Here is a 25,389-nt window from a genome sequence, read left to right as displayed (position 1 = left end):
CAAGCCAAATCCAGTGTCCTCTTGTAAGGATTGTGCTCTTACCAAACCACACTGCAGAAAGTTTGCAAAACATTTTATTGCCTTATGCTATTTAGTGCAAATCACATATGAAGGTGCTTTCTGCTTGTCGTCCTTCTTATTCCTTTCAGTAAAATTATTTTAACAATCATTTGCATTGTAGATATTTTTAATAACCCTTCCATCACTTTCATATACAAATTTCTTATGTTCAACTTAAGTAAGAATTGATTGGAGTATAATTGCCCTGTGAGGCAAGGTTATTTCACCAAAGATTCAAAACCAATTAGCAATGGCTTTAGAGAAATGGATTTTAAAAGGCATCATCTCAGGTCACCTGAAGAGCACTGGTTGCTCTTCCAGAGGTCCTGAGTTCAATTTCCAGCACCCATGTGGTGGGTCACAACCATCTATAAGGTGATCTGACGCCCTCTTCTGGTGTGTTTGAAGACAGCTACAGTGTACTCATACACATTAAATAAATAAATACACAAATCTTTAATGAATCCCAGCAGTTCATTTTCAAGGAGGCCATTTACCCAAAGCAGTCCAAAGTTTCAAAGACATCTGTAAATATGGTGTTTAAAGCTGTAGTTATTAATCAATGATTCTTCTTCTTCTTGTCTTTCATAGCAAGGGGGTTTTACATACCAAAGCAGGTAGACACTAATAAATGAAGGTCAACATTGCTTATCATTCACTAGTTATTACAGAATAACTTCCGGTCTTATGTCATTGCAGTGACTTTCCTCTGTGACCAGATCCACATAGAGCACTGAACTCTTCTCCTACCTTTTGGACCAAGCTTGCTGCCTTTCTTCTCACTACAGCTACAGAACATGCAGCTTCGTCTCCATTGGTCTGTAGAGATCTGAGAGGCTCACTCCAGAAGCCACTGAATGCCGAATTGCAGAACCCTAAGGAGAAACCAGAAAGAGGGAAAAGTTTATATATCAAAGAAGTAAATTGGGTTTGAGAGAACAAAGACAGAATCCCCCAATTTAAAATGTTTTTCTAGTTACAAGAATGGGGCATGAGCAAGACTGGAATATAGAAGTCTTGAAAGCTTAAAAGAATAAAAGGAAGTTTGAGCCAGTTCTAGGGGAGGATGTAAAGCCAGGTCAGTAGGGCAGTGGATTGGTAATGACAGTGTCTGTCTAGTGATCGTGTGACCTGCTAGAGAGCCAGCTGTGACTCAGGCCAAGCTGATGGTTGCCCTCGATACCATAAGGAAAAAACAGGCCCAATGATGTCATAGATTCAGATTTTCAAGGACACTAGAAATATATACTCTATGTGGAATTTATTGACGTGTACATGTTAGGATTTGATTAAATAAATGGAACTTCATATAGGCACACGTAAAGCCAAAGGCTACATAAGAACCAGAGTTATCCATGATGTAGTGCAATGGTTCTCAACTTGTGCATCATGATCCCCACACGCTAACAGATATTTACATTATGATTCATAATAGTAGCAAAATTACAGTTATGAAGTAGCAATGAAATAAGTTCATGGTTGGGGTCGTCGAAGTGATTTTTTTTTTTAACATGGCTGTTGTTTTTGTGTAACGGATGCTGTTAGGTTCAGCTTAAATATAACAGAACCTCCCTAGGTTCCACATGCAAAACAAGGAAAATAACAGTGTCTGTGTTACTGACGGAACAGCGTTTGCACAAGGTAGGCATGCATGGCTCACTATATTGTCATAACAAATGCTAAGTGTATTTGTAGCAATTGCTGACACTCACGGGATGCTGACTGAACCTGAGTGCCATTGTAATTGTTACCTAGTGCTATCAAGAAATCCTTCTTAAGTTTTTATACTATTTGTCCTGTGAGAAATACAAGTCTTGTGCGTGGTTTTTAGAGAAGAGAGCGTTCCACTGTTCAGCCTGCATCATCAGAGCTTAGGCAGTGTCCGACTCAAGATACCCTTCAGGTACTCAAATATAGTAAACTGAACTTGGTCCAAAGAAGTCCTTCAGGAAGCACTCTGTCACTAAAGTCCTTGGCAATGTCTTATCCATGAAAAATTGTATTATTCTGAAATGGGATTGTACCGTATGACTACGTACAAATAGGAGAGTATATAAATAGTTGAGTGTTAGGCTATATTAATTTTAAATGTGAATGTAAAAGTCCATAGTTATAGGAGATTGTTTGCATGACGATGATAAAGTAATGTACATGGACAAAACTTTTAATAACCCAAAAAATGAGCGTCGAATTCAGGAAAATAACACCAGGAAGAAGACTTTTCTCTAGACTATTAAATATTTTCCCTTGCTTATATAAAAAAATATGTGCGAAAGAAAGAGCTAAATATAACATAAATACTGAATTCTGTGCAGTGCTAACATGTCATATTTATGAAAAACACTGAATGAAAAAATAGGAAGGAAGCATAAGTTGAAGGAAATCATGCTAATGAGTGAAACCATAAGTAAGTCGCTATACCAGCTACTCTTCAACTCTATTCAACTCGATTTTTACCAAGGAAAAATCACCACTGTGACCTCAAAAAGAATGAGATAACTTGCAAGTTGTTAAATCAACTTTTCCATGGGCAGATATCGTAGTTGAAATATTTCAAGTCTTATTTAAACATACTCTGTACTTTGCATACCTATTCTGAAGTAATTATATGTTTTTTTATTAAGATATTAAAAGAATTGAAGTCCACCAAACAAGGGCAGGCGAAATGTTGGGGTGGGTTTCTTTTAGCCAGAATAATTAATTTCCACTAATACCTGCAAAAATAGAAACCAGAAGACAAAGAGATGCAAGTTTCTTAGTGCAATAATAATAATAATAACAACAACAACAACAATAATAATAATAATAATAATAATAATGCTAACATAGTACAATAGATGCAAACTTATTATTATCCAAAGCAAAGACATCTCACCATAGAGATAACACAGAACACAGAGACCTGCTTTACAGGACGAAATGAAAAGTTCAATCCATGTTTCATCCTTTGACTGCTCCCATGGAGAAAAGTACAAACCCCTTTGACTTCTCCCGTATAATTTCAGTAATTAGGCTAGAGGCACTGTAACGTTCTAGAATGTACAGTGCAACTCCATTCAAATGCTGCTTCTAGAATACAAAACAGCATTTCAAAGTCAGGTAGAAATTAATTTGTTCATTGTCTATTCTTTTGGTTAATTGCCAGTATTGCTATTTCTCTTTGGGCAAATCACTGAAAACTGACTACATAATTTGTGTGTGTGTGTGTGTGTGTGTGTGTGTGTGTGTGTGTGTGTGTGTGTGTGTTTATAAGGAAATAACTTAGACTCAACATTTGTCGCCTACATTTTAATTTAATTTGCACTTCCACCAGACTAAGAATGATAGTTCTCCCGCTACACTATTCTATTACATTCTGTCAGTATTGTCTTTTTTTTTTTAAACTCTAAATTTCCTTTTGCAAGAAGAAATTTTGCCAATGCCAATTATGGGTGAGAAATTCACTTATTCTGTGAGCATATTTATTCGTGTGAACTAAGTGAGAATCTTAGAGACATTTTTGGGGTAAGTAAGACAGCAGTAAGTTAGACAGAAGGTTTAACCTCCCTGGTCTTCCCACCTCTCACTGGGATAACAAAGGACTTTGCATGCAAATCTCTAGTCTCAGCTTCTGGCCACACTGGATCAAGGCTGTGGGAAGGAAGAAGTGGATTGAGACAATAGAAAAGGACAGAGCAGAGTGATCAGTTGCCTATTTGCTTATCAAGGTAACTTCTGTGACTCAGTGGGAAACGAGGCATAGGAAACAGCTGATCCCATAGTCAGTGGACTCCGATGAGGAGACAGAGGGCTTCCCAGCTCTAAATTTCATCAATAATGAACTTAACTTTCTCTTTGTCAGAGCAGCTGTCCCTGACAATTAGAATTTGAGATGCCAAGATATCTGTGCATTAGGCCCTGTCCCTGGAACAATGCTTGCTGTGTAGGTGTGGCTAGAGATGCTCTCACAGCACATCCGAGCTGACCCTGCAGAGACTAGGGTGTGCTACAGGCTGAATACATGGGTTCCACGGTGCTGTGTGGTGTCTGTCACTTCCCAGCATTGGTTTAGCCATTCCTGTGATGGTTGGGATGGGGCATTTGTAAACGGCCATAGGTAATGCTAGGAATCAGGTTGCCATACTTTAGCCCTTAATCCCTGGGAAGCTGATTGGCCAGCAAAACCTGGATTAGAAAGAATGTTTCTGTATCTCTTTAGGCCCAGATCCCTGTGATCAGTCCTTAATTATATATGGGTTATAGAGAGGGAATTTCGTATTATACTAAAGGTTATATATAAAAAGGAAATTGTGCAAGGGAATATGGGGGGCAATAAGCAGGATGTATAGGGGGAATACTGCATGGGGGAGGGGAAGGGAGGAAATGGGGCTTATGGACAGGAAATCGGGAAGGGGAATAACATTTGAAATGTAAGAAAAGAAATATATCTAATAAAAAATTTAATAAAAGTCCCCCCAAAAGGAAATTGCATAGGTTATAATAAATAGGAAATTGCATATTATACTAAGAGGTTTTATATTGTTTCAGGCATAGTCTCCTCATATATACATACATACATATATATATATATATATGATCTTGTATACATATATATTTGTCTTTATATATACATATATACATATATAATTATATATAAAACAGATGGTATCACACACACACACACACACACACACACATGGGTATGTTGGAATGAACTCCAATGTCTATGTGATTTTGTAAAAGTTTAAGCACTGGTCATGACTAAGCCCTGAAAAAGTATAGGAAAGTCCGCGAGAGTTTACTTAGATGGTATTACCAGCCTCTCCTAGCTCTTCACTTATCCTAGTGAAGTGGAATGACACTAATTATGCCATATCTTTGCTTAGTAACAAATTAACTTTGGAGCCACGTTAGGCCAAGTGGGGGATGATACTAAAGTTATTGTCCAGTTCACATACGGTTTTAGGTTAAAGGATTTCAGCTATTTCCAAGGTTAATGTCTATGAAGGCAAACTGACCAAGTTGCTATCTACAGTTACAAATACATTCTGGAATCTCAGTAATGGGGCAGCAGGAACTTTAGAAGTTCACAATTCTAAATAAATCTGCCTATGTTCAATGTTCTTTACTCAAACTACCTTTGAATGGTGTGTATCCTTTTATGCCTTGGGAGACAGCGTGCGCACAACAAAGGCAGACAACAATATTTAATTGACAGACAGACAGACCATAAAGAAATCTCTCTCAGCTTTGCTCTTCATGTATGTTCAGGCATGTGTGCATATGCATGTAGAGGTCAGAGGGTAAGAGTGGGGTCTCTTCCTCAGTGGCTCTATCTTACTTTTTGAGATGGCGTCTATTAGTAAACCTGGAGTTCACTACTCCTGGAGTTCAGGAATAGTTGGCTATCAGACTCTAATAGATCCTCTGTCTCTCAAGCATGAGGAATTCCAGCACATGCTGTCCCATCTGGTTTTTTATGTAGGATCTCGAGATCCAAATGAGGTTCTCCTGTTTAGTGTAGCAAGCACTTTACCAACCGAGTTATTTTTCCAGCCCAAGAAGTTGTAATTTTAGCACACAAGACTAGAATTAGAAAGAACCAATTCAGAATTCTATCATCTGCTACATTTCTGTAGCGAGCATCAATGAGAAAGGGAAGACACATTTCCTTCAAATGCTCCTTTGTTGCATAATATTACTTTGTCTTACAAAAGACAAACCCAATATACATCTCAAACCTCGGGGCCAGGCTTAATTTATGTCAATGTTTTCATTTTATATGAATTGATGACATATGATTTGAGCAACATTTGGACCCTAAATCAGCTCAATTCCCATATTAGTTAGTGTATTTAAATGCTGCAGCAAAATATCTGATAAAAACAACTTAAAGAAGGATAGATTTATTTTGGATTCAGCTTCAAAGCATATGGTGCATCATGACTGGGAAGGTCTGGTGACAGAAACAGAAGGTGGGTGGTCATATTCGTATGTGGAATTTGTCCATGTATATGCATTTGCATGTTTGTCTGTGTATTGGTACAGAAGCTCTTGTGTATGCATTCCTGTGGTAGTCAAGTTCAATGTTGAGCATGTTCATAGATCATCCTCCACTTTACATATGGAGGCAGGGTCTCTCACCAAATCCAGAGCTTGCCATTTTGGCTAGTTTCCACAGCCTGCTTACTCTGGGGACTCTCTTTCTCTGCCTCCTGTGGGTTACAGGCTAGGTCACTAAACCCGCCTTGATTTTACTTGGTTTCTGAACTCTGTTCCTCATGTTTGTATGGCAAATAATTTACCCTGTTAAGCCATCTTCACAGCGCTTGACATATAATTCAGGTAACAAGGGATTGTGATAGATTTAGCTGTGCATGCACACAGTTCCTAACTGTGTATGTCTGTGAGCCCGTATGTTTTAGTGTGTATTTAAATACAGTTAATGTTGAATAATATAGTGAAAATACGAATGATTAAAAGCAAACGTTCATTGACAGTAAAATGTGAAATAAGCTAATGCTTCTGTTCATCCAAGTGGTATTATTGAGAGTGTGATTATGTATGATGGACTCCCAAGAACAATCTGATCTTTTCTTTAGATTTTTTCAAAGGAGCAACTCTTTCAGTATTCAACCCCCCCATTTCGTATGAAGTGTGATTCATGTGCTTGATCTTGAATATTTAAAAGGAAGATAGAAAAATCCAACTTGTTTTTAAGATCTTACTGTTCAAATAATATATTATCCCATGAACCTTGAAAATTTTTGATATAATTTCATGATACTCTTGGAGAATGTGAACGTTTTAGTGACTTAGAAAATAAAAGCCTTGGTAAATAAATTGTTAACAAATAACCTTGTTTCAAGCAAATTCTGATGAATGAAATCAATCCTTGTACATGCATGGTTGTCAGACTTTTAAACGATGGGATCTCCTGACCTGATGGTAGAGGCTACTTTTTAAAATTATGAACATTCTAGGAGTCTAAAAGGCTTTATTATTTCATTGGGTCTACTACTGCCAGATTGACTGCTTTGGCCACACTCAACCATTTTACAAACACTGATAAAAGTCAACAATGCTATGAGTACTCATGGAGTCGCACATCTGATTTTTGACATCAACATTCTGGATGCAGTTGAGTATAAGGAGATGAGGCTGACTGGGAACGTTCTTTGCTTCAGTTTTCTGTGGACATTTTGTTTTAGATCCCTCTTTCTTTTTTTTTTTACAAATGTATATGACATCCATTACTACTAAGGACAATGGGAAAAACAATAGGCCAATATCATATTGTCCAAGAAACATTCAAACAAGACTGATAGCATAAACATGTCTTCCAGCTGACCAGCAAGTAGCATGTACCTGGAACAGAAACGTTCTCTTTACCTAAGTGTGGATTCCACAAACTCTACTGACCTTCGAGCCATGGCAGGGGAGTTTCAACAGTGTGCAGGAGGTATGCACTGGAAAGAGTGGGATTTCCAAAGAAACTCCCTTTTGTACTTAATGGGCACACTGAACAGTGAGTTCTATATTCTAAGATTAATGATACTTTTTGGAGTTGAGTTCTGGCCACAATAGGCTAAGCTCTAATGAGCACTTCAGTGTGAAAGTAAATTGCGTATCTGCTGGGTGTGGTGGTGGATCTCCACAAGTCTTAAATTCAGGAGGGAGACAAAGAGGGCTCACATTTGGAGCCAGGCTTGCACTATATAGCAATCCTCCATCTCAAGCGACACAAACAACAATAACACTAGCAAAACCAAAAAGCTTTCGTGTTATATCCATGTTAGACACATTCTCCTCTCTAGGCTGCAGAAGGGTTAGATGGATAAACCTGACATTGTGAAAGTGTCTGTCAGGCCTTAACTACAGTTTTGAAGAAATAAGTTTAGGAATACTGTGGAATAGACGATAAAATGGTTAGAACCATTGTTTAAGTCTTTTTCCTTTGGAAAACAAAGACGGCTGAAGCCCATAAACATAAACGATCTCCAGGGTGAACTAAATCTGAATGAATATCAGCCAAGAACTCAAGAGTAAAATTCAGGTACAAAGAGACAAAGAGATGGTTAGGTGGGCAGAGGCGCTTCCAGCCAAATCTGGTGCCCTGAGTTTAATCCTGAGATCCATATAGTGAAAGAAATGATTCCTACTTGTTCTCTGACCTTCAGAACACACACACACACACACACACACACACACACACACACACACACACAGAGAGAGAGACAGAGAGAGAACACAAATTAGAAAAAAGTTCATAAGGGAAGATTTATAATCTTATGTGTTCTACAGGTATGATACATGAATACAGTCATACCTACGTCATGTTTCATAAAATTTTACACTATTTTTCCAAGTTGTGAACTTTATACTTCTGTTTGCTAAGGGTCTTTGCAGCCACTCAGCCTTTCTTTCTCAGGAGAAATATAACACCTTGCTGTGTATGGTTCTATGCCTTGAATATCTCTGAGGTCTGGGCAACCTATTCGGGCTCAGATCTGGATAAGGGTGCTAAGTCCCAATGCTTTGTTCTTGTGTGATTGTTTTTGCTTGATTTCTTACCATGAGTAAGTCATACATTTTAACTGGACAGATATGAGATAAAAAAAAACTATTTTTCTGCCAAGATAGCAATCGACAACCTTCGGGAACACGTGCAGAATTTTCTGGGACTCTATTAAAATTATCTGATAAACTGTCTTTGAGTCTCTGTGTTTTTGTTGTGTGGGGGCACCAAGTAGGAGCTCGGAGGCTTTGTAGATGCAACTGAAACTTAAACTGGAGGTAATGAACAGTAATGTGCTTTGTAGTACACAGATGGCTAGAGAGACCACTGTTAAATTTAACGGCTACACTGAGTCACCCACTTTTACCTGTATACATTAAACTAAGCATAGTTAGTTGCTTTAAGAAAATGATTAAATCACTCTTGATCTCTTTTCCAAATACATAGAAGCTGACTTTCTTTTCCATGGGAGGGGGGTGGATTTGAGGCATTATATCTCAGGGCAAATGTGTTTATACTTTGTGTGTTATTTCATGGAAAAATATACTAATGAAAACAGGAGACCTGGGTTTCCACCCCATGTGAGAAAAGCAACCCTTTCATGCGGCTAAATGTGGGCCTTATCCATCCCGCTCACGATTCAGTGGAACTGTGACACGTGATAGGCTTAGAGTATGAATGGGTCAGTGAAGAGTACTCTATAAACAGGAATGTGTTTCTTGGGAGAGGTTTGGATAAATGGACTGAGTGTTCCTTCATTTCTCAGGCTTTTGCTTAGGAAGCTAATGAAACCAAGCATGCAGAGCAAAACCATCTGCTGAAGGTCAGAGAACTTTGTAAGATGCTATACAGCCCCGGCTCGGACCAGGCTCCACCAGAGAGCATGGGCACAAGGGTTCTTTCCTCTCTTCCTTACACGAAGAGCACAAATACCTTAACATCCAAAGTCCAGCACCATATTTTCTAAAACAATAGAGGTAAACATGTTGAAACCTGAAGGTTGAAAGAAGACTCCACATGGGCCCACGTTCTGCCACTACTACTGCAACGGTTTTTATTTTTGTAAAGCAATTATCAACTTATGTATAAGTGATTACACCATTTGAGACGTGACATCCTTGAAAACTCTGATGCTCTAATCAAAACACAACAGCTATTTTGGAACAGAAAGTCTATCTGCTTTACATAAATATCGAAAAATCAAACAATGACCCACTTACAATTATATTGTTGATGATTTTAAAGAGCTACTTTAAGTGAATTTCTTTCCTCAGTGGGAATTTTCTAGCCTGATACTGGTATATCGCAGCCAAGATGTATGTGTGTGGTGACGATTGTGGCAGGGGTTAGGAGGTGTGTGAATGGGTGGTCATGGTTTTCCCATGCTGCATACCTGTCATTATTTGTACTTTCTATTATATCTCATACCTGTAGGCACAATAAACTTTTCATATATATATATATATATATATATATAATTAAAAACCACCAACTCAACTCCATTAAAGTACCATCAGCCTCATTGGAGAATTTTGTTAAGATTATTTTTCAATCTAGGGAGCGTAAAAACATCGCAGCAGCACTGATAACAGCATTTTAAATATTAAGGAGTCATCTTTCCTGGAGTAGATGAACTCCTTGAATTTCTCTAGAATTTCTGATGAAGCAATTGTAATATCATAGGGATATATAAAAGAGTGTGGACATGATAAATATGATGAGATTTTTAATTATGATTGTATCCCACTATATAAATAGTAAAAACACTTTGTTATATTGTCTTAATATTTAGGCATGATCTCAAACTAAAACACTTAGGAAATAATTAACAGGATTGATCTCTGGGGAGAGAAGAGGGCTAGTGTGAAAGCCATTGCAAAGGGTCTTCTTTTCATTCCCTATGTTTCTGTGTTGCTTGAACTATTGAAAAACATGCATTCAAATATTAATTTAAAATTTAAAATAATAAAAAGGAAATAATCAAATAACATGATATCAACTGCCCCACTGGGATCTGGGAAGACCAGCCTCCAAGCCCTCTCTCTCCTATGCCTTATTTTCCCCTAGGATCTACGTTTATACCTTATAATCTCTGAAACTGCCTGTAATCATAGTCACCAGGTTATAAACTCATATGCTGGGCACTGACTCGTCCATACACTTTACATGAAGCCTGGCTTCACAGAAAGACTGCACTACCAGATGTCATATCAATATACCCATGTGAGAACTACAATATTACCTATTGTATCCGGGACCTACCTATCTATGAACCAAAGAGAATGAATAATTCTTTCACCTTGCTATTCAACTTGTGTTGGGACACTAAAGAAACCTTTACAGAACCCTTCTCTGCCCAATGTCAAGAGATTATAGTTGGTTTGTCATGGTGGCTTCTTCCCAGGATAATTCAATGAAAGTGGTGTGTGAGGTTGGGGATACACAGGGATAATGGGGTTTTTAAATACATATTGAGGTGAGAACCTATCGCAATTTCCATGCAGCCCTTGCTAATGCGATAAGTGAATGTAAAAGAAGTACTTTCCCATGTAAAATATCCCTATCCTGAATCATCCTAGGTAAAGTTTGTCAGCACCATATTATGGCACGGCATTGAGGCTACTCACTGAAGCAAATCAGAACATTTACATCATTTGAGGAAATGTAATAGAAAACAGATATATTATTAGTTTTTTACTAAGGAATTTAAACAAGTTTTAGTAATGTGTATGTGAAGTAGAGAATAAGACATCACGAATGTTTTCCAGTTTGCCCATGTGCCTGAGAGTGAATCCTGTATCCCACTCCCCACCCAACCCACCCATACCCAGGAAGGAGTCAGCTTACATTCCAGGAATTCTGACACACCCATGATCACAAACTTACAGGAGGGACAGGCTCCAGTCAGAGACAGAAAGACCAGTTAAAACCAGAGAGAACCAAACCTAAGAATAATAGGTATAGAAGAGATTAAAGATTCCCAACTCAGAAAGCCAGTAAATATCTTCAACAAAATCATAGAAGAAAACCTGCCTAACCTAAAGTAAGAGATGCCCATTAACATACAAAAAGTCTAAAGAACTCCAAATAGATTGTACTAGAAAAGAAATTCCTCTCATCAAATAATAATTAAAACACCAAATGCACAAAACAAAGATTATTAAAAGTGGTAAGGGAAAGAAAAGGTCAAGTAACATAAAAAGGCAGATCTATTAGAATTACACTGGACTTCTCAACAGAGACTATGAAAGCCAGAAGATCTTGTGCAAATATCATACAGACCCTAAGAGAACACAAATAGCAGCCCAGGCTACTATATCCAGTAAAACTCTCAATTAACATAGATGGAGAAACCAAGATATTCTATGACAAAACCAAATTTACACAATGTCTTCCCACAAAACCAGGCCTACAGAGGATAATAGAAGAAAAACTCCAACACAATGAGGGAAACTAGACCCTAGAAAAAGAAAAAGAAAATTAATCATCATACAACAAACCCAAAAGAAGAGAACCACACAAAAATAATTCCACATATAACAGCAAAAATAACAGAAAGCAATAATCAGCGGTCCTTAATATTTCACAACTTCAATGGACACTATTTCCCAATAAAAAGAGATAGGTTAATAGACTAGATTTGTAAACAGACTCAGAATTTTGCTCTGTACAGGAAACATACCTCAGTGACAGACACTTCCTCAGAGTAAAAGGCTGGAAAAATTTTTAAATGGTCCCAAGGAAAAAACTGGAGTATCCTTTCTAATATCCAATAAAATAGACTTTCAACAAAAAGTTTCAAAAAACATACTCATCAATGTTAAAATCCACCAAGAAGAACTCTCAACTTTGAAATCTATGCCCAAGTGCAAGGGCACCCACATTTGTAAAAGAAACCTTACTAAAGCTCAAAGCTCATATTGAACCTTACACAATAACAGTGGGAGGTTTCAACATCCCATTCTCACCAATGGACAGAAACTAAATAGAGACACAGTGAAACTAACAGAAGTTACAAAACAAATGGATTTAACAGTTATCTACAAAAACATTTCACCCTAAAACAAAAGAATATACATTCTTTTAAGCACCTCATGGTAGCTTCTCCAAAACTGATCATATAACCGGTCACAAAACAAACCTCAACAGATACAAGAAGATTGAATTAATCCCATGCATTCTATTGGACCACCACAGCCTACGGCAGGTCTTCAATAACAACAAAGCAACAGAAAGCCCACATACACATAGAAGCTGAATGACTCTCTACTCAATGATAATTCCATCAGGAAAGAAATAAAGAAAGAAATTGAAGACTTTTTAGAATTTAATTACAATGAAGACACAACGTACACAAACTTATGGGACAAAATGAAAGGAGTGCTAAGAGGAAAACTCACAGCTCTGAGTGCTTCAAAGAAAGAAACAGGAGAGAGCATACATTAGCAACTTGACAGCACACCTGAAAGCTCTAGAACAAAAAGAAGCAAATACACCCAAGAGGAGGAGAAGGCAGGAAATAATCAAACTCAGGGCTGAAGTCAACCAAGTAGAAACAAAAAGAACTATACAAAGTAACAAAATCAGGAACTTGTTCTTTGAGAAAATCAACAAGATAGATAAACCCTTAGCAAAACTAACTAAGGGCACATAGACAGTATCCAAATCAACAAAATAAGAAAGGAAAAGAGACATATAACAATAAAAACCGAGGAAATTAAAAAAATCAGATCCTGCTACAAAAGCCTATACTCAATGAAACTGGAAAATCTAGATGAAATGGATGATTTTCTAGACAGATACCAGGTACCACGGTTAAATCAGGATCAGATAAACCTTCTAAGCAGACGCAGAACCCAAAGGAAATAAAGCAGTCATTAAAAGTCTACCAATCAAAAAAAAAAAAAAAAAAACCACAACAGCAACAACAACAAAAACCCAGGGCCTGATGGATTTAGGGCAGAATTCTATCAGACCTTCAAAAAAGAACTAATACCAACATTTCACAAACTATTCCACAAAATAGAAACAGAAGGAACACTACCTAATTCATTCTATGAGGTTATGCTAATACATAAACCACACAAAGGCCCAACAAAGAAAGAGAACTTTAGACCAATTTCCCTTATGAGTATCAATGCAAAAATATTCAATAAAATTCTCTCAAATAGAATGCAAGAACACGGCAAAACAATCATTCACCATGATCAAGTAGGCCTCATTCCAAGAATGCAGAGATGGTTCAATATACCAAAATCCATCTACATAATCTACTACATAAACAAACACAAAGAAAAAACACATGATCATCTCGTTAGATGCTGAAAACAGCTTTGACAAAATACCATACCCCTTCATGTTAAAAGTCTTGGAAAGGTCAGGAATTCAAGGCCCATATCTAAACATAATAAGAGCAATATACAGCCAACCAGTAGTCACCATTAAACTAAATGAAGAGAAACTTGAAGCAATCCCAGTAAAATCAGGGGCTAGACAAGTCTGCCCACTCTCCCTTTCTATTCAATATAGTGCCTTAAAGTCTAGCCAGAGCAATTAGACAACAAATGGAAGTCAAAAGAATACAAATTGAAAAGGATCAGTCAGGATACCACTATTTGTTGATGATAGTATACATAAATAACCTAAAAAATTTCACCAGAAAACTCCTATAGCTGATAAACAACTTCAGTAAAGTGTTTGGATATAAAATTAATTCAAATCAGTAGCCTTCCTGTACTCAAAGGAAAAAAAGGGCTGAGAAAAAAAATAGGGAAATTACATCCTTCATAATAATCACAAATAATATATAAAATATCTTTGTTCGACTCTAACCAAGCAAGTGAAGGATCTGTATGACAAGAACTTCAAGTCTCTAAAGAAAGAATTTGAAGAAGACTTCAGAAGATGGAATGATCTCCCATGCTCACGTATTGGCAGGATTAACATAGTAAAAATGGCCAACTTATCAAAAGCAGTCTACAGATTCAATGCAATCCCTATTAAAAAATCCAACTCAATTCTTTATATATAGAGAGAACAATTCTCAAATTCATCTGGAATAACAAAAAAAATAAGGATAGCAAAAACTATTCTCAACAATAAAAGAACTTCTGGTGGAATCACCATCCTTGATCTCAAGATATACTACAGAATATCTAATATATAATAGTGATAAAAACTGCATGGTATTGGTACAGAGACAGGCAGGTAGTTCAATGGAACAGGGTTGAAGACCCAGAAATAAACCCACACACCTATGGTCACTTGATCTTTGACAAAGAAGCCAAAACCATCTGGTGGAAAAAAGGCAGCTTTTTCAACAAATGCTGTTTCAACTGGAGGTTGGCATGTAGAAGAATGCAAAATGATCCATTCCTATCTTCTTGTACAAAGTTCAAGTCCAAGTGGGTCAAGGACCTCCACATAAAACCAGATACACCGAATCAATGGGAGAGAAAGTGAAAGACCCTTGAACACATGAGCACAGTGGAAAATTTCCTGAACACACCACCAGTGGCTCAGGCTCTAAGATTGACAAGTGAGAAAAGGGACCACTTAAAATTGAAAAGCTTTTGTCAGGCAAAGGACAATGTCAATATGACAAAATGGCAACCAAAAAATTGGGGAAAGATCTTTACCAACCCTACATCTAATAGAGGGCTAATATCCAAACTATACTAAAACCTCAGGAAGTTAAACTCCAGAGAACCAAATAACCTCACTAAAAAATGGGTACAGAGCAAAACAATGAATTGTCAACTGAGGAATATCGAATGGCTGAGAAGCTTGTTCAACATCATTAGTCATCAGGAAAATGCAAATCAAAATGACCCTGAGATTCCACCTCATACCAATCAGAATGGCTAAGATCAAAAACTCAGGTAACACAAGATGCTGGCGAGGATGTGGAGAAAGAGGCACACTCCTCCACTGCTAGTGGGATTGCAAGATGGTAAAACCACTTTGGAAATCAGTCTGGCTATTCCCCAGCAAACTCGAAATAGTTCTACTTGAAGACCCAGCTATACTATGACTATGCATATGCCCAAAAGATTCTCCAACATATGACAAATATATGTATATATTTACATTTCTATCTTATATAACATGCTCCACTATGTTTATAGCAGTCTTATTTATAATAGACAGAATCTGGAAAGAATCCAGATGTCCCTCAATGAAAGAATGGATACAGAAAATGTGGCATATTTGCACAATGGAATACTACTCAGTTATTATAAAAACTACTTCATGAAATTTGCAGGCGAATGGATGGAAGTAGAAAATATCATGTTACGTGAGGTAACCCAATCACAAAATAACACACATGGTATGTACTCCCTGATAAGTGGATATTAGTCCAAAAGCTCGAATTACCCAAATACAATCTGCAGACCACATGAAGCTTAAGAATAAGGAAGACCAAAGTGTGGATGCTTCAATTCTACTTAGAAGGGGGAACAAAATAATCATAGGAGATAGAAGGTGGGAGGGATTTGAGAGGGAGAGAGGAGGGGGAGGGAAAAGGAGAGCAGGATCAGCTATAAGAAGGGACACGGGAGAAGTTCAGAAGGCTAGGAAATTGAACAGAGGTGTGTAGCAGTGGGGGATGGGGAACTGGGGGTAGCCACTAGAAAATCCCAGATTCCAGGAAAGAGAGAGACTCCAGGATGCAACTCGGATGACATTAGTTGAGATATCCACTGAAGGGGAAGTAGAACCTGCAGAGACTACCTCCAGTAGATAGACATGACACCCAGTTGAGTAATGAGGCTACCCACCCATCTCAGAATAGTTTAACCCAGAATTGTTCCTGTCTAAAAGAAATGCAGACATAAAAAATGGAGCAGAGACTGAAGGAAAGGCTACCCAGAGACAGCCCCACCTTGGGATCCATCCCATGTGCAGAACCAAACCCTGACTCTATTGCTGATGCCAAGAAGGGCTTGCTGACAGAAGCCTGGTATAGCTGTCCCCTGAGATGTTTTCCCTGTACCTGACCAATACAAAAGCAGATACTCACAGTCAACCATTGTGCTGAGCTCTGGGACCCAATGGAAGAGTTAGGGGAAGGACTGAAGGAGCTGAAGGGGAATGCAACCCCATAGGAAGAAGAACAATATCAACTAACTGGACCACCCAGAGCTCCCAGGGAGTAAACCACCAACCAAAGATACGTGGAGGGATCCTTGTTTCCAGCTACCCATGTAGCAGAGAAGAGGCTTGATGCCCCAGTGTAGGGGGATGCTAGAGTGGTGAGGCAGGAGTGGGTGTGTGGATGGAGGACAGCCCTCAGAGTCAAATGGGAGGGGGGTGGGATGGGGAGTTATGGAGAGGAAACCGGAAGGGAAATATCACTTGAAATGTAAATGAATAGAGTGATTAATTTTAAAAAAAGACATCACAAATATAAGACTCATGTTTCTCATTGACTAGGGCTTTAAATTTTAATTGGATAGTCTGGTGAAATTCAATTATTTAATTACATAAAAATTAAGGCTCACATTTTCTGGTCTATCTCCTATGTTTGCAGTGATGTTTCTTATTCCTTCAAAAGTAAGACAAAAAACTGATGGAGTGGATTTTGTATTTGACAGATTATTTTGTTTTGAGTCAAAAGAGTTAGTTTGCTTTGTTTTTAAGCACCGTCTTTAAGGACTTAAACCACCAGAGCCCCAGGTTCTGATCTTTGCAATGATGTGTGAAATCTCTGGGTATGGCGATCCCTGAGACTTCTCTTGAAATTAAGGCTCAAGGCAGTTTTGCTGAGTAGTCGATGCATTCGCTACCCATTTATCTGTGTGATTCACCCATGAATTCATGTCATGGAAACAAGTCCAGATTGGTGTGTTCAGCTAGTGACTTCTTTCCTGTACTTTCTCTGCACTTGGTTTCAGGGTACAGGTCCAGAAATTTTCTCCATTCTATAAACGCCTTCTCTTGATTCTGCCTCCTAACACTTCATGCTCTTTGGGTCTCTAGGCCACAGCGTGCCAACTGAGCATCTGAGCTCTTTATGGTGTCTAGGGACTCTCCAAGATCCTGATTTACCCCAACCCCCAACCCCCAGAGGGCTCTCTGTGTATCCTCAGTGGAAGACCCTTTCCTGAATCTGAAAGATGGGTTTAAGGGGTGTCTCAACCAGCTCTTGCCAAGAAAGTTTTCAATACCGAGCCATAATTCTACGCTTTTAAAGGTCTGTGATTAGGTAGGGTAGCCAATGGTTTTTTAGGTAGGTTCTATTTTCCTTTCAAGTTATGACTGGTGTTTTCATTTCTTTAGCTTTTGCCCATTTGAGGAGGACTTGTGAAGACCGTGAAGAGAATGGGTTAAGAAGTTTGGATAGAATTTCCCAAAACATACGCTTTATTCGTAAGAAAAAACTCCACAGGCCGTTCCATCATGGGATTAAACAATCTTGAGGTTCCGAAAGTTAGGAGGCATCACACAATGGTGCTGAGCACTGATCTCCTGGGACGGGTGAAGGGTGAGTCTCAGTGAAGTGGGTAACGAATTGCTTGCTTTCTCTTATAGCGAACTTGTAGTGTTTGTTCAATAAATGTGGACTTAGAGTAGGTTTGAGTAAGACTCAGTTTTAGACTTAAAACATACAGCGGGTAAAGCAAATAAAAATCCCTGCTCTTTTGAGAGGGATTGCATGTGTTGAGTTCTCTCTCTCTCTCTCTCTCTCTCTCTCTCTGTGTGTGAGCATGCGCGTGAATAATGCATCGATAGAACTTTTGCAGAAGTCAGAACTTTGCCTAAAACTAAGAAATCTCTGTTTCAGATTTCATAAAGTAATTAGGCTGCCCTTTAACATTTGCTTTAAACTTTCCACCTCATTTTTAATGAGATTACAGTCTCTTCACAGCTTGATAAGTACAGACACCAGGCAAAGAAATGAAATTATGATGTGCCAGTTACAGTGTTCCAGAAAGTGACTTTCGAAACGAGAAATCAAGCCTAATGATATGGCTTGAAACAATTTCTAAACTGTTTACATTTGTGAGAAAAATCATTATTTGTACAAGTTTAAAATAATAAAAAAAAAACTCCCAATGTTAATTATGGTGCTAAATCTAGGCTCATAAAAAGATTGTTTGTGTTTTGGAGTTGATTTTTAATGAACAGAGAGCGAAATGCTTGAATGTAGGTGCCTTTTAATTAGATAATGTCTTGCTCATAGATTATATGAATTAAAAAATGAGCCCAAAGGATTGCAACAAGTGCCATATTAGAGACACAGTATCTATAGCAACGTAAGATGAAAGTGGACTTCCTGAAATCTCCAAGCTTCCTCAGCTATTTTTAATGGAGAGAGGCCTCTGAGTGGACGAAAAACTGTTTGGCATTTCCAAAGATGTTTTGAAGTCCTATATGGTTTATGCCATGGCCAATCATCATTGTTAACTTGATGGGATTCAGGATCGCCTAGAGTATAAACCCTTAGGTGAGTCAATGCAGGCTTTCAAAGTGGTTTAAAACAGACATGGGAGGACTCACTTTGAACTTGGGGAGCACTCTCCCATTGTCTGGGGTTCTAGACTGAGTACAAAGGAGGGAGTGGTGTATCAGTGCTTCCTAATTAGTGATTCTAATTATGAGTGTATTGTGCCCAGGTGCTTTACGCTTCTGGTGCCTTTCTGCACCAACAGACCACGTTCTGCCAGCCCAGCGCACTGCGGGCCAGAATGAACCTTTTCGCCCCTGACAAGTGGATTTGGTTAGGTATTTTGTCAGAGCAATTGATAAACCAACAAATAAAAAAAGTATATTCTTCCATATACCAGGAGTGACACAGTGGCGGAGGAGACTATCAAGAGGCCAAGTGCCAACAGAAGAATCAGAAGTTTCAACAATGTCAGCGGTGTCAGGGCTACAATGACCACATATTCAAGAGATCCATATCTGAGACCTACCATTTATTACGTGGCTACTGGAAAACGTTTCCACAATTTCCTCTGTCAGTCTACCTCACTGTGGGGAAAAAAACTTCATGGATTTACAAATTGCTTTTTAATGTGTAGAATGATCTATTATGATCCTTTCCTGTTTTCAGAGAAAAGGATAAAATATCCAGTTGTAATTCTTTATAAAATCCTTCGTAAGCTGGGCACTAATGGTGCGTGTGTTTGATCCCAGTATTCTGGAAGAAGAGGCAGACAAATCTGTGGGTTCAAGGCCAGTCTGGACTACAGAGCTAGTTCCAGGACAATTAGGGCTACACAGAGATACTATGTTTTGAAAGATAAAATAAAATCATTCATAAACTGTAAATTAAGAAAATCTTGGGGTTGGGGATTTAGCTCAGTGGTAGAGCGCTTGCCTAGCAAGCGCAAGGCCCTGGGTTCGGTCCCCAGCTCTGAAAAAAAGAAAAAAGAAAAAAAAAGACCATTTTAGTGTTACACACACACACACACACACACACACAGACACACACACACACACACACTTCATCTCTTTCAACCAAAGCCTTTAGGGGCATAAAATATAATCATAAGGCAAATAATAAATGGAAAAGCAGTCACAAGTTAGGCAAGAACCACATATTTCATCTGTAAGAATTATTATCTTACTTCTGGCAGGCAATGAAATTATAAAAAAATGCAGCAAGTTACTTGTATACTGAGTTTTAAAATCTGAAAATTAAAAAAATTGCTGTTTTCTATAGATAAGTTTTTCTCATTTAAATTCTAGGACTATTTTTCACCAAGGGTGAGATAAGTTCTATCATGAGCTCCATCCAACACGTCGAAGCATATTTCAACCAGTTAATGTATCACCTCCAGTGAAAGCCAATAAAAGTAAGGACTGCTGATCAGAGAACAGAGGTGAGCCCAGGCTTCAGGAGTCTCCTGACGGAATAGCATGGGGTTCACTGGACTTGAATGAATGACCTTGATAGTACTGTGGAACAGAGGAAGATGGTTGGTTGGGGGGAGGTGTCTTTAAATGCGAACCAACTATTCATTGAATTCAGACAGATAAAAATGCAATTCTGGTAAAGGTATGGGGAGCCAGGGGGATAGGTGCAAGCAGGTGTAAAAGACAGACTTTAAGAGTAAATATTTCCCAATTAGAATTTTCAAAAGGGACCAATCGTACCAAATGGTCCCAAAATATCTTTCCCTTAGGTTTCTGTTATAGGTTGTTTTCCTTGTAATTTCAGCTTTTTTGAATCATCTTTTTGAATCTTATATATTCTTTGAACTATATGAATAATTATTTGCCCATACAATTTTAGTCTAAATACTGAAAATGCCAGGCAGTTTGGCAATGGAGACCTGCCCTAACTTCACAGTGAGTTGAGTGCCCACTGAGACATGTGTCTATTTACTGTTGCTAGGACCTCGTTGTTTGCATCCAGCAAGCAATCGAGCACTCAAGGCTCTGAAATTTGTTTTCGCATCAATCCATTTATAATTTCAAAGGTGGAAAAAAAAGGAGAACCATTTCCTTTGATCTTGACATTGGCATTTGGAGCTTGTGTGATTATTTACTTCCCAACTTCAATGGAGACGGAGAGTTTAAAGCAAGGAGGGAAAGAGTTGAGCCTTTAATGAGTTTGGGTTTGTGGAACTGGGTGACCAGGATGAAAGTCAGAGCTTTTATCACTTTGGTGCATTCCAACTTAAGAGAGGGAAAGGAAATGAATTTGTTCAACGAATAGCGAGTTAGACAAACAGTGACAATGAGATTGACCTTTCTGACACATCAAAGGGGCCTTTACCCAGTGCCTTGTGGGTAGGCTTCAGGGTAAAGTAAATAGGGAACAACACAAAAAGCCTTTTGGCGTTTTGGTTTTTGGGTCAACCAGAGAAACCAACATTTTAATATATCAGTTAAACTTTTTGAGTGTTGACTTTGTAAAAACTGAAAATAGATTTTTTTAAATACACTATATTCTGATTTTGGTTTTCCTCCTCTTACTCCCCCCACTAATCGGGAAAATATAATTTTCTACCTATAATTTGCTTGTTAAATGATCTGGTGAAAATAATCTGAAGTTGAGGAACATAGCAGCCATTGCTACTGTAATTTTTGATACCACTGTAAATCAACAGAAAGAGCTCTAATCTACTTCATACACTAAAGCAACATGTTCCAGGTGGCGTGTTTCTTTATTAAAAACACCATGTTTGTCAGGCTCACGGTGAGGGTTGAGTTCATTTAGCAACAGTAAAGCTGAAAAATAATTGAATGTTAAACACAGGAGAACGTGTTTGTGTTTCAAGAAAAGTGAGGATGTTTGCAGTGGAATCAATTCTCCACATTGTGACAAGAACTTGGAGCACTGAGGTCTCCTTGCTGGGCACAGGACGTTTGGCGCCAGAAAGGGCAGAATATACCATCTGAGGTGCCTCATTACTAAGGCATCCATCAGGGGAGAAATCCCCCCAAACTCCTTCCATTTTCAAAAATCCCATTTGAGGGAAGGTTGGTATAGAAGTTAAAGCAAAGTCCAAGTTCTCCATGTCTCCCCTGGACAGACAGGCTGAGGACACTGTGTTTCAAGGGAAGCTTATAAAGTTTGTAGGAAATGGAGTCTATAGCTACAGAAATCCTGACACTTGAAGTTAGGGAAATGAATGCCTCCGATCCAGTTGTCTGCTACCTGCGCGGTATGAGATATGTCCTCTCAAGTCAGCTTGAAACCTAAATTCATCCTGCTATAAATCAAAATTACTCAAGCCATCCGCTTGATCCTCAAGAGCGTTTAAAACATGGGCTACTTAGATTGTTAACATTTCAGAAACTTTTCTTTTTGAGTATTGATATTTTTTAAAATTGAAAGTAGATTTTTTTTTCATACACTATATTCTGATTTCGGTTTCCCCTCACCCTACTCCTCCCAATTACTTTCCACTTCTCCTCTCAACTGTATTCACATCCTTTCTGTCATTCCTTAGAAAAGAAACAAGCATCTGAAAAAAAACAATAAAATAAAATACAATACAATAAAGCAAAACTAAACAAACTGAAATAGGACAAAACAACCAATCAAGAGAAAGAGACAAGGAAAATGCCTAAGACACACATATAGTTGCACGCGCACGCGCGCACACACACACACACACACACACACACCTTTGCACATTATGAATCCCATAAAAACACAAAACCATAAGCCATAATATATACACAAAGAACATGTATGGCCTTAAAAAAGTACCCTGACAGCATTATGAGACAAAGAACTTCCAAAGATGCCACTGAGTTTGTTGGCCATCAGCTGGTGAGCATGGGACCTGTTCTTGAGAGTAATTTGTTTCTGCTAGGAGAAAACTATTTATTTTTTTATTTCAGATGGCTATGAATTAGAAATAGGATCTGGTGTAGGGATGGAGGCATATGTTCTCTTGCATGTTCAGCCTTAGCACCCATCTGATGCAGACCTGTATAGGCTCTTTGCACTCTGCCTCAGTCTCTGAGTTTCTATGTGTGCTAGCCCTGTTGTTTCTAGAAGGCTTTGATCATTGCTATTCCCCAACTTCTCCGACTCTGTTGCTTTTTCCACCTTCTCTTCCACCGAGTTCCTGGTATGGGGAGGGGAATTATATGGAGACATCCTCGTCTGTGTGTTCCAAGCTCTCTCAGTCTGTATATTTTCCTTCTCGGTTTTATGATTTTTCCTTGGGCCCATTTGCCTTGCCTCCACAATAGGCTGTGGAAGAATATTTCAACTCTTTGTCTTTCCTGTAAGAACTCAGGCTATTTCCTATGTAGCCTCATTCTTTAGAAACCCTCTTTAGTAGAAAATATTCCCATCTTTATCCCTACCATGAGCTCGGAATGATAGACCCTGGCTCTGCTCTGTAGGTCCTCATTTCTTCTAAATGTCAGGCTGACACCTGGACACTGGATTCTGTTCCAGCCCTGAAACTTGCATGGATTGCTGCTAAAGAATGGGACTAGATCCCCATATCTGAAATGGGTACTTGGATAAAGCCCCTTCTATTTTGCTGCCATAGCTGGGTGTGAAATCCTTGAGGCTGTATTCCCTGTACCGTGCCTGTGAGTTGTGTAAAGGGTGGAAAGAGGGAAGCATGGGTAGAAGGGAAATATGGACTCTGGCGGGTGTGGCTGAATGGACCAATCCTGAGTTTACGTGGCTTTTGTGCCGTGCTTCCAAGAATGATAGGTCCCATGGCTTTATTGTGTCTTAATTAATTTTTTGTTATTTAACGTTGTAAATAAATTAGGTGATCAATATTTGACCTAATTTAGTGCATGGCGTATCTTCCTCAATCACGTCACACAATGAAGGTCATCTACTATGCTTCCCATGTTTCTATCCTCTCAGGTCTAGCAACGTACCTCCTGATTGCTCTCCTGTTGCTTTGGTTTTGCTCTTAAATGCCATTTTTTTGGGCTCCTAAGATGATTTTTCACTGATCCCAACCCTTGCAGTCTCCATCCACCTGGCAGATTCAATTTTGTGGGTTTCTTTTTTCCAGTAAAGGACCAATGTCCTGCCATTTTTTCTCTCAAATTCATTAGCATATGTATGTTGTTGGGAAATGTTAACAAAGTTCAAAGATCTCCACGGTGTACAAGATACACCATGATCTGCATATGATCTGCATCTTGAAAGGTTTCTATCACAAAATTTTCATTTCACACATTGTTTAAGTTAACTTCTACTCAACTCTCAGGACCTAGCAAAAGGAAAGAGAGTGGGCTGGCTCATTTGGCTGGCTGATCACCACTTCATGTCATCTCAATACCTGGCAGGTAATTTTACTAGTCCATATCTCACTATATTCTTTGTAACTCCATATCTTCACCATTCCACAAAATCCTTGAATCCATGGGTCATGCTTTCCAATCACGACATGCCATTTATTAATTTACTAAAATTAAGTGGAATGAACATCAAACATGTGCACACTCCCCAACCCTTGTTTCTGCACACAGGATAGTATAGCATGCTACTCGCATTGTGTTAAGATACTGAAAGCAATCTACAGATGATTTGAAGCACTTGCACAGATGACTCTAAGTAACACACAAATCTATGTGCTGTCTTATACAAACCATGGAGATCAAGGATGGATGCGTCTAATGACTGCTCTCAGAGAGGTGGCTACAGGGCAACAGCAGGATAACCAAACTGGAAATAGCTTCTGCCTCAGTGTGAAAAAAGTACTCAGCATTTCTGCAGCCTCCACCTACACCTAACAATGCTGTCATGGCAGGCTGAGATCAATAAGACAATAATCAGGATTCTATCAAAGAGATTAGAGTAAATTGTTCTTTCTTTTATTTGTACTTGTTTTAAAAAATCATTCAGGAGTTATTGATAAATGGCCTCTTAGAAGTCATAAATTGTGCTAAATAATGATCAAAGTATAAGTTGTTCGATAGCTCAATCCATAAAGAAGCAGTGGCCACTGTGTATCTATTTCATGCCTAGGATTTTTGCTTTGTACCCTTTTCTAGGAGAAGGTTAAGTGACTGTATTTCGTTGTGAATTCTATTGAGAAATATATAAAATAAATACAAGATCCAATGATCCAAAGGTCAAGACAATGTAATTTTCCTTCCCATTTACAAGGAGAAAATATGATTTAGGTTAAGGGTGTACCACAATGCTCATAGGAATGCGGCAGCCTTGATCTATGCTCCCTTTATGTGGAAATAATTTATGACTTTCTCTGTAATTTACAAATGGATTCATTACAGGACCCTCTGGGCATATGTGCTCTGAATTAGTTAAAGGCCTGATCCAATGACTGTATTGATAGCAAAGTCAAGTAAGGAAATAAGATTCTACAGCAGAAATTCCCTTGTGTACATCCTGCATAGACCTAGACAAGCAGAAAAGGTAT

The 25,389-nt window shown here is 38.4% G+C and overlaps 1 protein-coding gene across 3 annotated transcripts in view; it reads right to left on the bottom strand.

The window, feature by feature from the left end:
• B3galt1 (Beta-1,3-galactosyltransferase 1) overlaps window positions 1–25,389 on the bottom strand; it is a 582,026-nt gene that overhangs the window by 58,540 nt on the left and 498,097 nt on the right. For 2 of the 3 annotated variants that reach the window (NM_001434404.1, XM_087653542.1), the window contains 1 exon segment: window positions 811–935. The gene's annotated coding sequence lies outside the window, so the exon portion shown is untranslated. 3 annotated transcript variants of the gene reach the window in all.

Source organism: Rattus norvegicus, chromosome 3 (genome assembly GCF_021556685.1).
Source record: "Rattus norvegicus strain SHRSP/BbbUtx chromosome 3, alternate assembly SHRSP_T2T, whole genome shotgun sequence".
Classification (NCBI taxonomy): Eukaryota; Metazoa; Chordata; class Mammalia; order Rodentia; family Muridae; genus Rattus; species Rattus norvegicus.
This window is presented reverse-complemented; position numbering and strand designations above follow the sequence as displayed.